We start from the raw sequence: 9,207 nt of genomic DNA on the forward strand, positions 1-9,207 counted from the left end.
AACTTCTGTCGACCGTTTCCTTTTTGTAGTGACGAAGGTTTCATCGAGCCTCCATCTAAGAAAGCCAGGTCTGATGTTGTTCCGCCGGCCGTTGCAGCTTCCGAAGCTTCGGCTCCTAAGGCAACTCCCACGGCCCAGGCATCGACCGCTTCTTCCCTTTCCAAGGGGAAAGATATTCCTGTCGCCACCACGATTCCTCCTTCAGTAAGCCCTTTTTGAATACAACGCGGGTCTCTTGGAGTATGCCTTGCCTAATGATTCTTTGTAAAACATCCTTTTTCCCTTAAGGACCTGCGAGGTGTGATATCTTCTTTAGAGGCCTTCACCTCTCAATTTACCTCTCTGGAGGCGGACAACGTTCGACTGCAGGAGGAAGTTAAGTCTTCCTCTTCAAAGTTGGACGGCGCTATTAAAAAGGCTGCCACAGCTCGCCAGGAGGTCGACTCCCTGAAAGAGGAGCTGAGCAAACTGAAGGAGAGGCTGAAGGAGGAGGAAGCTCGGGCAGCTGAAAAGGATGAGCTCCTTCGTCAATCTGCTTTGGCTCTACTTGGTAAGCTCTTTCATACATCTCTTGTTGATTATTACTCTTACGGATTCGTTTCTTTTTCAATGATCTTTTCCAATTCGATTTCTTGCAGAAGCTGCCAGCATCCCTGCTGCTGCGTTGGACAAAGTCCCGAACAACTCTCCGGTAAATGGTGTGTCGATGGCTCTCGCCTCCCACCAGCTTACCCGGGAGCTTCTTGAAAAGGGAAAGGGTGCCCTGGCGCGGATGCACTCGATGATTTTCCCCAAGATCAAGCAGGAGAAGACTCTGGGGCAGCTGATTGATGCCTTCGCGGTTGACACCAAGGAGGTTATCGAGGTATTCAAGCGTACTTCGCGTACCTATGGTGCCCTCCTTGCCTTCCAACTTATGATGGGTTACGGCTTTAAGGCTGACATCGAAGAAATGACTAAGGAGCTGCCGAAAGAGCAAGATGGGCGATTCGTTGACTTAAGTGCCTTTAAAACGTCTGCCCTTACTTGTGCTCGTCAGCTCCTTGAACTAGTCTCGTCAGGGAAGACAGCGGCTGGACCTAGTTTGTCGAATCAGACCCAGGCCCCTTGATTTTTGTAACTTATCTTCGAGCTGATGTGAAACATTGTTCTTTTTGCAAAACTTTATGTTTGTAATGAACTCCGTGCTGGCAATGTTGCTGGCACACCTTTATCATAATGTTTTCACTTGCACTTCTCCCGATAGTAGTTACTTGCACTTCTCCCGATGGGAGTTACGTTGGATGTTCAATTTGGCCGTATCCGACATCCTTTTTAACACTGTTTCCTGCAGGTTTTCCCGGTGCCCTCTTTTGTCGACGACTCTTCGGGTGTTCTTCCCGAAGGTGATCGGATCCAGCACTTACGCCTTAGCTGCTATTGTCAATAAGAAGAGCGAGATTGCAGCCGACGTGGAGCGGTACGCTCTTACTGAGCTGCATAAAGATACCGATAGTTTGAACTGTGAGTTTCTTGATCCCTGCGCCCTTTAGTCAATAACGCCTTGTCTGATCCTCCATTCGTTTCTTTGCCAGTCATAGCTCTGAAACGAGCGGAAGAGAACAAACGGATTCACGAGCGTGTGCGTGCGTTAACCCAGCTATCCTCAGCCGAAGAGATTTTCTGGCGGGAGCACTCGAAGGCTTCGGCTGTCGCACAATTTCAGGATCGAGTTCAGCAAGTCCACCACTTATTCGACAAGTGCTACAAAGCTATGAGGGTGGTTTGGAAAACGATGTTCCCTTTGAACGCAGTTCCCCCTACGCTGCTGACTTTGATGTCTGAGTTCAGTAATGCCAAGAAGATCCGAGACTTGGTGCGTGCTCAAGTTTTTGCAGGGGCCAGGTTTGCGCTTGTCCTTGTACTCGCCCGTTATCCCTCAGCAAGTTTGCTGTCTATTGCCAACGCAACTGGTGACTTGGAAGCACTGTATCCGAAGGTATTGCTGCCCGCCAATATAATTGTTGACAGACTTGAGGAGGACTCAAAGGTACCTGAAGAAAGAGGAACTCCACAAGGGTGATTTCAGGGATTAAAATTTGTTTTGTAAATAGATATTTTGGCCACTTCATCCAAGTGTTTGGATTATGTAATGAGGCCCTTTTATTCGGTAGGTACATGCATATGTACTTTTACCGTGCTAATGCCGTTGGCAAGTTTTGACTGAGCGAATCTAAGTTGCTCATTTAAATGTATGTGTATTGGTTGGTTAGCAAATCATTTGAGTGATCAGCTCGTGTTGCAGGTTTTGCTAAACCTGTTGTATGCGCAACTTTGCTTTCAACCGATGTATGTTTCGGCAGTCACTCCCGAATTTTTCTGGTGCAATGATGTTGCCGATGAGCCCGTTGTTCCTTGATATTTCCATAAGTAAAATATCGAACGTGGGTTGTATTATGTGTATTTCCAAACTCTTGCTATTTGCGGCGCTCGTGGAGGCATCTATAGCAGAGGGAAGGATTAACATCCTTGTTTGCTTCGTATCTTTTAGCACTCGTAGAGGCTTTTCTTTTGGGGCACGATCTTCTGCCTCGTACTATGTTGCATAGTGGTGAGGCTTAGACGTTTTGAATTACTGCAATGCTTAACAAAGGACCGAAGCTTAAATTGTTATTAATAAGGTAAGCATGAGACTAGAGGGCGAAAAAAGGAAGGCCCTGTTTAAAATAAAGGGGAAAAAATTAAACGCTGATAAATTGCTTAAGCAAGGAAGGGGTTCTTCTCTTCTTCTGGCTTCTTCACCACGTTAGTGGTTGCTGCAGCGTTGTTGGTTTCACCAGGGGTTTGGGCAGTAGTTGCCAACGTCTTGCTGTCTCCAATGCCTTCTGCACCATCAACTGCAGAACCTTTTGCTGCCGAAGCTTCTGCTGCCGAAGCTTTTGCTGCCGAAGCTTTTGCTGCCGAAGTTTTAAGGGCAGGAGCGGCTGGCTTCTTCTTGGTTTCCCTGACATCTTTTTCCTCCTTGATTTCGCGTAATGACAGCTTGGGCAGAGGGTCGACGATTTCTTGTTGTGACCCGAACTTTGCAGCAATCCTCTGAAAGTCGCGATCACAATTGTCCGAGCGTGAAAAACTTCCATAGACTGTGATGTTTGTCCCGTTGTTCCCAGGCATTTTCAGCTTGAGGTATGCATAGTGCGGCACAGCCATGAACTTGGCATAAGCTGGTCTCCCGAGTATAGCGTGATACTGTGACTGCCAGTTCACTACTTTAAACTCGATCTTTTCCTTCCTGAAATTGTCGGCTTTGCCGAAGACGACATTCAGGTAAACTTTGCCAAGAGAGTAGCCCGGTGCGGTTGGAAGGATCCCATGGAAGCAAGTGTCTGTTTCTTCTAGCATCCGCATGGTGATCCCCATACTTCTAATTGTGTCGACGAATATCAGGTTTAACCCGCTGCCACCATCCATGAAGACTTTGCTCATCTTGAACCCCCCCAATTTGTGCTTCGACTACTAAGGCAGCGTGTCCTGGTTTTGGTATGGTCATCGGGTGATCTGCTCATCGAACGTAATGTTACGAGAGAGGACCACTCGACATACTCGGGGATGTTCGCCATGATGCTTTCTGCCAGATTGATCTCTCGGGTGAGCTTCTTCATCTCTCTTCTCGAAACACCTGTCCTGTGGATCATGCTCATCTGCCCACGTGGTGGTGGAAACGCCTCGTTGGGTTGATGAGGTTGAGCCTGCTGGACTTGATGCTGCGGTGGAGGTGGGGGTGGTGGTGGTAGCTGTTGTTGACCTGACTGCTGGATGAGCTTGTGCATGTCAAGGAACTGCCGACAATCCCTGAGCAGGTGACTCGATTTCGTTTTGCCGTCCTTGGAATCAACATACGAGTGCAGGTAACAGGGGGCGTTGATCTGCTCAGCGTAGGGTAGTTCGGGAGTCCTCTGCTGCCGTGGTTTGTAGTTGCCACGGTTCCTAGAGTTGTTCCGATTACCGTCCTGTCGGTCGTCTCTTCTTTCGTCATATCGATCGTCCTGCCGATCAGAGTACCCTGCGGCTACCAGGTTGTTGTCATCATAGTTGCGGTTCTTCTCTTGTGACGATCCCTTCGGCCACCCGAGTCGTGTGCTTCGGCTGATCGTCATCTGCATCGTCGTTGCGCTGTCGTGGCCTTCGCACATTGTCCTCACCATCAGCCCAACTGTTGGCAATTTCCATTAACTTGGTTATGGTTTTTGGCTTTTTGTGCCCGAGTTCTTCTATGTAGCTCTCACGCCGGACGCCATCGCTGAAAGCGTCGATTGCTCTGTCGACAGATACGTCTTCAGCAGCGTTCAGGAGTTTGGTGAATCTCCCGATGTATGAGCGCATCGACTCCTTCTGCTTCTGTTGGCAATTCCGTAACTCTTCAATCCCGACGGGTCTCTTGTATGTTGCTTGGAAATTGGCGACGAAGGCATCTACTAGGTCGTCCCATGATTTAATGGAACCCTTCGGCAGCCCCCTTAGCCAGGCTCGCGCTGAATCCTTCAAGTAGAGCTGCAGGCATTGCATTGCTGCTATCTGGTTTCCCTTGTGCAGGATCACAGTCTGCAGGTAGTCGTCTATCCAAGATCTTGGTTCCTGCTGCCCATCGTATTTGGCAGCGTTGGTAGGGGTAGGCTTGAACTTTTTGGGTGGCATCGTCTCACGGATTTTGTAACTTAAGCAGTCGGCTCCCCTGAGTTCGCCGTCGTACTCCTGATCCTCATCCGAAGAATCACTGTCGTTGTCCTTCCTAGCGGTGCGTCGTCGTCTTGCTTCGTCAATTTTGCTCTGGGTGATTTCATCCCGAGCATCTCTCGCATGATGTTTCGAACCACTAGCCTGCGCCGTGGTCTTTTCCTTTTGCGGGACTAGGTTGTTTCCCAATATCGCGAGACTCTCCAGGGCACCTCGATGAGCTTGAGCCGTGGATCCTTCGGGGCGCTGATTGATGAGGTATGCGGCGAGGTTGGCCGTTGCTCCTGCAACGGTTTTCGGCCGTGGCATGCCCGCGGTATCCGTAGTCATAAAGGATTTAGTCAAGTTCGACGTTATCTCTCTAGCGTCGTCTTCCGAAAGCCTGGATAGTCTCGACCGGTGCTTGCCTGCTCCCTGAGTGTTTTGGGAAGCACTCCCTTGCGAGCCCGTTCGTCGTTCACTGGATCGATCTGCCGCAGATAGGCGTCTCTCGAGGGTGGCTTGCTCTTTCGACAGGTGCTCCCGGTTTTTCTCTAGTATAGAGCGATAAGCATTGAGGGTTCCAACCGAGGTTCCTGCGGGGAGCGGTGTGTTGTTGAGTACTGCTGCCCTGGCCGCTGCCCACTCCTCGTCCGCGATGGTGTAGTCGCTATCGCGGTTGCTGGCGCTGTTTTCAAAACTTGCCCTTCTGCTGGAACGAGGGGTATGGTCTCCGTCTTCTCTGCGCCTTGGGTTTCCTGTGTTATTGGCGACATAAACCTGATGGCGTGCCGTTCTTCAGGTGGTTCCTTGGACGATCTTTGTCGAATCATCTGTCTTCTCCCGATGAATATTGGGCGTTGCAGATGAACGGCGTGTCGCTCGATCCCAGCCCGTGCCTGGTGTCGCAGTTCAAGCAGTAGTACGAAGTTAACTCCGAAGATGTGGGATCGTCGGATCCTACCGACATGGAAGACACCGAACGGGGAGTCGAGGGCACGGGTGAACACGTCGATCCTGTTAGACCAGCCAATAGGTCGAGTGAAGATGACGCGCTTGGACTTGTCGATCCGGAAGTGGGCGATTCCAGCAATCGAAGGATTCCTTCCGCGTTGACGTTGTAGTGGACGCTGCCGAAGGTCATCTCCATGTTTCCTTGTAGATCTGAAAAGTTTGACCGGGAGGAATCGCTGTGCGGAGTGAATTCGTAGGAGCCGAATCGAATTGGGCTTCCTAGGTTTTGTGATGATGGTGTCGATGAAGTTGCCGGTGAGGCCGCTGGTGTCATGATTGGATCTGCCGATGACCGGTCTTGTGCTGACAGGTTTCCCACAGACGGCGCCAATTGTCGAGGGTGCTCCTCGGCAATGCCCTCCGATAGGGGCTTAGGGTTGATGGAATCCTGCAAGCTAACACGAGACATCGGTTCACATGCAAGCGGGGAGAGCGATTTACCCAGGTTCGGGGCCCTCGATGAGGTAAAACCCTTACGTCCTGCCTGTCTGTTCTTGATTATGATGATAATGGGTTACAATGGGGTGCCGAATAGTTCGGCTGAGATCTCGTCGAGATAGCTAAGTGCTAGGGTAACCTAGGTCTAAGCTTCTGTTGGCTAAGATCGCTAAGATTGATTGTTGTCCCTCGATAGCCCCTCTCCTGGCCTTTATATAGGAGGCCAGGTCTCGAGAGGCCTAATCGGGTACGACTAGGTTTACAGTAGATCTATCTCTAAACTTTCCTTGTTCGGCTCCTTCCGTGTCATGTACTTCAACTAACCTTCCGTTGCACCGTCCTAGTGGCCCATCTTGCCATCGAATACCTTCATGGGCCTCCAACTGGACCGTATAGGGTAGAGCAACATCGGTTACCCGAAGGGTAATGCCCACATCATCTCTGTATCTTGTTTTCCAGTATAAGATAAATTAGAATTTTCAATTCTATTGCAGACCTCACTGTAGAGTAATTCTAGCCAAATACAATAGAAAATAATAGCACTTAAGATGTACTTGAGATAGTAGAGAGGGGAACCCATGAGTGAGGCAATCCAAGGAGAAGTTCCCAACATGCAAGATCAAGATACACAGAATTCAATATACCAGCCTACCCAAGACATTCTTTTGAGCAGGATTCATATTGGTAGGACCATAGCCTGAAATATGAATAAAAGAACATTAATAAGTGCAATGTATTACAATTGACAGAGAATGAAAGAACAGAGCAACACTCAACACCATATCATATTTTGTAGTGATGTAAGATGCATCCAAGAAAAAGAAGAGATTAAACCAATACATTAACTGCATATCAAGATGAGAAAGTGAGGCATGGAAAGCACGACACAGATGAACCTGAAATACATAAATAAAACTGCAGTTTGTAGTTTTGTATATGCATTTAATTTCACCAAGCACAGAACATGTGGGCACTAACCAGACAGAAGAAATACTATGATAAAATATTGAAAGGCCATACCTGAATAGATGATCCGATTGGGAACCACATCTGAAGCGAAACACGTGCATAACTACATGATAAATTATCTGAAAAGAAGGGTGCCATGCTCTGTTTAACTTTCATTCTTGATGCGTTCAGCATATAGGATAAAATTGGATCAGAATATTGCATATTCAGAGAAACTCTAGCAAACATTAGTAAGGAAAATACCTCCCATAGTCTTCTCATTCTGGTTCTCATACCTGCATGTAGCTACACGATTTGTAACAATGGCATCAAATGACAAGTCTAATTTGGCCGTCAAGGAAAAGAGCAGCAATCTGTATTGTAAGTTTGTGACTGGCCCGAGTCAAGCTATTTGCTAAATCAGTACATCGAGGACCAGACCAAATCACAACCTAATACATCAGCAAAGCTTGTTAATCCCGACAAGTAGATCCCTTCTCATTGAGGCAAACATCAATGAAACAGAACTTGCAGAAACATTTTGTAGGAGCACCTGAATCAAGCAAGGGCCAAAGAGTCAAACCTGAAAGAAAGATGGAGACCACGATTGCCCAGTTAAGCAGCCCAATCAACCAAGGGCCAAAGAGGCAAACAGAGTTGAAGCAAAACTTGCAGAAACATCTACCAATTTCATCGCCTGGTTGGGGATTAAGATCACACTTCTCTGTAGAAGTACAAAAATGCCATTAATAATTTGGTTATGGTTTGTGGCATTAAGAGAATCACAACCCACGGAATTTGTTCTTAGTATACTAACGGTAGAAGAAGAAAAGGCAAATACCATAATTGTTCGAAAGTCCATATTTGTACCCCTGATTTTTGCATATATGCACCAAACACCACATGGCAATGCTTCAGGACCTAGGCAATATAAAGCAAAGCATATTCAGCACATCCAAAAGAGATCAAAGCCAGATCACACATAAAAAATCAAAGGAGAGTAGGAAAGAGAATGGACAGACTACCATTGCATCCTCAGATCCAATGCAAACATCTATCCACTACCAAATTAGTTTCTGAGAAAATAATTTTATCTCATCAAGGTATTCATAAAAAAAGAGTTGTTAGAATTTACAATCCGAAATATAATAAATATCAAGATTCTATACCTGATTACTGCAGATCCATATTCATCTGTTGGCTCCTCTTCGACCTCCCTCACCATTTCTTCGTTCTCTTCCCATCTCCCTGTAGCAGCAAAAAATCATCCATACAACAACTGGATGCAACAGGTAAAAAATGAAGAAAAGGTAGAGTGAAGGAGAGAGAGGGGTTGCTCGGGCATGGCCCGTTTCTGCTGGAGGAAAAAGGATTGGGAGAGAGATACCCATACTGATTTGGATTCGTTCTTGTCCTGTATCTCTGTTTGCTCCTCAACGTAGTGGTGACCACTGACCTCGGCCTCTCTGCTCGCCTCCTCTCTTTCCCACATCAACCGCCAGGCCCATGGCACACCGCTGCTGCTCGCCCGGAGCAGGACGAGTGGGAAGCCCCGCTCCTCCTGCCGAGCCGCTCAGCCCTCCGTGCGGCGGCACGCTGTGATGGTGACGAGGACAACACGGACGCCATCCGCCCCTGCTTCATCCGTGCGACCACCACCGATGCTTCCTCCACCGCTGCTCGCGCGCCTTCGCACGAAACGCATCCGGTTCGTGCCGTCCCTGACCTCTGCATCGAGAAGAGGCGACGAATGGGGAGCGGGGATTGGGGAGAGGAGGAGAGGCGGCTCAAGGCAGAGCTCGAGGTGGGAGGTTGGACGCGGCCGCGAGCGATTGGCAGAGGGGATGGCGATGCGATTGGGGGAGGAGCACACACGCGCACGCGGATTGGAGGAGAGGCGGCTAGGGTTTCCTCCACAGGATCCTCCTTTTATACTGGCGTGGTAAAAAACGGACGACCCAGATTTGCTGAGATAAAATCTTAGGGCCAGTAAAATCTGATTTACCTAGAGGCTTGATGGGGGTGGAGCAATTATACCTTTAGATATCATTGATTATAAAGAGAGACTCAATTATGCACAAGAATGTATCCACAATTTGCAGGAACCCGTGGAAG

At 48.4% G+C, this 9,207-nt stretch overlaps 1 long non-coding RNA gene across 1 annotated transcript; it reads right to left on the reverse strand.

Annotated features, from left to right (window-relative positions):
* Positions 1 to 6,610: 6,610 nt before the first annotated feature.
* Positions 6,611 to 7,810, reverse strand: LOC127343124 (uncharacterized). The gene is made up of 2 exons (XR_007877053.2): positions 7,357 to 7,810; positions 6,611 to 7,232 (listed from the first exon to the last, which is right to left on the reverse strand). It is a non-coding gene; the product is annotated as an uncharacterized lncRNA (long non-coding RNA).
* Positions 7,811 to 9,207: the final 1,397 nt, after the last annotated feature.

Source organism: Lolium perenne, chromosome 3 (assembly GCF_019359855.2).
Source record: "Lolium perenne isolate Kyuss_39 chromosome 3, Kyuss_2.0, whole genome shotgun sequence".
In the NCBI taxonomy this organism is placed as follows: domain Eukaryota; kingdom Viridiplantae; phylum Streptophyta; class Magnoliopsida; order Poales; family Poaceae; genus Lolium; species Lolium perenne.